Source organism: Notothenia coriiceps, unplaced genomic scaffold (genome assembly GCF_000735185.1).
Source record: "Notothenia coriiceps isolate Sejong01 unplaced genomic scaffold, NC01 NC01_scaffold00028534, whole genome shotgun sequence".
NCBI lineage: Eukaryota > Metazoa > Chordata > Actinopteri > Perciformes > Nototheniidae > Notothenia > Notothenia coriiceps.
In genome coordinates, this window is record NW_011361235.1 from 2,904 (window position 1) to 6,547 (window position 3,644).

The 3,644-nt window shown below is 39.6% G+C and overlaps 1 long non-coding RNA gene across 1 annotated transcript; it reads left to right on the forward strand.

The window, feature by feature from the left end:
* Nucleotides 1–762: 762 nt before the first annotated feature.
* On the forward strand, nt 763–2,509 carry LOC104958268 (uncharacterized). The gene is made up of 3 exons (XR_799747.1): nt 763–854; nt 1,367–1,423; nt 2,448–2,509. It is a non-coding gene; the product is annotated as an uncharacterized lncRNA (long non-coding RNA).
* The last annotated feature ends 1,135 nt before the right edge of the window (nt 2,510–3,644 follow it).

Here is a 3,644-nt window from a genome sequence, read left to right on the forward strand (position 1 = left end):
TTATGAAAACTTCGAGACAGGAAATGACGCCAACTTTACATGGATGTTGCGTAAAGACATAGTACACGTTCTCCTGGCGAGACCCCAAATCATCTTTGTAATATCTATCAAACTATAGATCCTACACATCCACTGGACGTAGATTCTGAAAGAACAATATACACTTCTCGCTAGAAATCTAATCAAAAAGCATTTTAATGTCCAAACTATTCTACAATTTAGGATTTTCCAGAGAGGGTTATTTGTGAATATACGACCCTCCGGAGCGTTTGCAATTGCCACAAATTGTTGTTTCTTACACGACCACTACCGCAGGAAGCGCATGCAGCAGACCCTTCACGAGTCTTACCAGTTCTTATGCAACTCGCAAATATCTCTCTTCTCTCTTTTCTATCTCTCTCTTCTCTCATGTCTCTCTGTCTCTCTCAATGTTGGTGCGCAAATGCGCTTTTTTGAAATGATCCGGTGCTCCTTTTTTGGCGGTGGGTGCGCATGCGCACCTGCGCACCAGTTATGTGCAGCCCTGGTCATAACATCAGCTAGCTTGATTTTGCAAACATTAGCCATATTATTCTTGACCTAGCTAACTAATGAAAGCTGACCATTACACAACAGACTAATAACTCAAACTTTACTTGGTCAAACTTTTATTTTCAAGGTCAAGGATGAACTGTTATCCTTAAGGAAACCCTCATCAAAATAAAACGAGGTCATGCGGACGGTTTGACAGGTTTTACAGACTCTTGTGCATGTTTTTGGTGCAGCCAACGACGAGGAGAGCAGCATGGTGTCCAACGAGCCTGATGTTGAATACACTGAGGTGGTGCATCCCCGTCCACTGGATCCTGCCAGAGGTGATAAAAAAAAGGTTTTTTAATCCATTACCCAGCCTTCATCTCCCATCTTTCTGCTTCTCACCCTCCAAACTTTATTTTTGATAATATTTTGTCCTTCTATTTTTAACCAGTCTTCACAGTCTCTCTTATTTCATTACAAACCTCCCTGTAGAAAACATGTTGCTCTTCTTTGCCCACATTCTTTTACAGTTAAAACTCACACTTCCTGGGAGGGGCATAATTACCCATAATTAATACATATCCAAGTGTTTGTAACTGCAAAGATAACTGTTGGGATTTCCAGAAGCTATGCAGAAGTTATAAACAGGAAGGGTTGAGCTAATTGCCAGGCTGCTTTCTGATACCGGCCCCTTCTGCGTTAGGGCTGTGCTCAAAGTCCCCGGGCTGAAGATGGCAGTTACAGAATGGGCACATCCCGTCTACTTTTAGATATCTGCGTATGATAAATAAAAAGAACAGTACTACTCAAGATTGTCTTTTGATGTTCAAGCATGTGTTGTTTTTTACAGTCCCACCAAAAAAAGGCACGGACACAGTGTACAGCGAGCTCCAAAACTCTCCACATGGTGAGTTGTTATGTTGTCTTCTTAGTTGTTATCTTCTTTTTTTTGGCATTGAACATCGGATTACCTATGATAGGACCTTTAAAAAGCTTTACAGCTGCACTGAGGATATTTATAAGGTATTCAATGATTGTTTGTTAGGTGGAAGCGGATGTAAACCAGAATTATCCCTCAACTCTGGTTCTCCTTCAGCTCTGCTGAGCATTTCTTCTTCTTTCAGCTTCCTGTTTTGCTTTCCAGCTTGTGATATTACTGTTTTGGTTTAGTTCAGCCTTGTTTGTTAAAACGTATTCTTTCATAAACTGAAACTTGCCAAATATGTTTCAAGGGAAACATATTTTGTTTTTGATGTTGACATATCAAAAATATGTTTCTAATCATAAGTAAATCCTGCAGGTCACCCTTGAAAAAGAGATCTTTTGATCTCAAGGGGCTTTCACCTGGTTAAATAAAGGCTACAAACATCCTTAAAGGGGGAGGTGGGTGGAAGGAGTCAAACTAACACGTACAATGTACAAGGTTAACTATGTGTTAAAAGCTGCAAAGACAAATCTGTAAGTGACTATGTTTCGAAATGCAATTGATAACATGTTATTGTGTAGGATCCATGGTTGTTTAGTCTTACTGGCAATATACCCACTCGACATTATTTGCCCAACAGCCAGATACTGTATAGGATGGACAGTTTACCCTGGCCAACTAGAGAACCGTGACCATATGCTCCTATTGCTGGCAGGAACAGCCACTGGCTGGATGTCTCTATTAAGCAGTCCATCTGAGGCCTAATATTTCCTGTTCAACAATAACAAAAGAAACCCGAGTGGTTGAGAGAGGCATATGTCAGAGTAAGAGAAGGGATTCTAAATGTTGATTCAGATGTCAGGGACAGGACAGTCTATGGCTGAAACAAAGAAGAGGAACAATGAGTCAGCAGGCTTAGCCACATCATCGTATCTGCTCAATGACTAATGAATTTCTCTGAGGTGAGCCACACAACCCATAATAACATGTGATGCTTTTCCTTCAGGGGCCACTGACCATCATGACTATGTAAGTAGAAAGTTGAACCATTACATTATTTTTTATCATTTTAATGATGTGCTTTTTTTAATGAAAAATTGTTTCATAATATATGTTCATGCAGTTACCATACATCCACACTGCTAAACATAAATTATGATGACATGCAAAAAGTAATAATGTGGTGTAATGTAACTAAATAGCTTACAATTTAACTCATGTACTCTACTTTAGTACACTTTTGAGGGACTTGTTCTTGAGAAGCAATATACTATGTATAATATATTAGGCCTACTGTAGATTAAACTGGCATTAAATAAAAAACATAATTTAAGTGAATAAAAAATCAATTCATCACTGAACTTAATTCAATCATATAATGTATACTGTTCTGCAATATTTATACTTTTAACAATACAATAGCCTATTCTGCTAATTCGACGTTGTTACAACATGCTACGCAGCGGCAGAAACAAGAAAAGTTGGCATATAGAATTGACACGGAGAGGGAGAGAGACAGAGAGAGAGACACAGGTAAACAGAGAGAGACAGACACAGCACACAACAGGTGGCCTGCTGTGTCTCTATTGTCATACAAAACACCAGTGGCGAGCCGTGACTTTTATACCTAGGCCCTCTGACCCCCACCCCTTCCCTCGAGTTATTACGTCACAGTGTATACTTCAGCGGCCGGAATATCAAAACAACGGCCCGGGTGCAAAACGCATCAATGAAAGCGACCCTCTACGAAACAAAAAAAACACCTGTAAATAACCCTATTTGTGTTATTTGAAATTGAAAAGGATATTGCATTGTGTTTGTTACTTTCGTTGCAGTTGTATGTCTTAAGTGTAATTTGGCATGCTTTTATTTTGAAGGCGAGTTTACGCTGTTGACAGGAAGTTGTTGTTGCTATGGAAACAAGAAAAGTTTCACAGCGGGCAGAACTTGTCATAAAGTCCGCGATAATAACACCCACCCATTTAGAGGGAAGATATGATTGGTCAATTGTACTGTCATTTGACATTACTCTCTCGTTCAGTTACTATAGCTGGACCCTCTGTGAATTCATAGCTGGACCGCACAACAGCTCCTCTCTTCACAGTAACTCGCAGAGACGAGCTTCTTTCATTTAACCCTTCACATTCCAACAGAAACTGAATAGGCAGATTCGAAGGATTTATTCCTTTGGACATTTTATTTT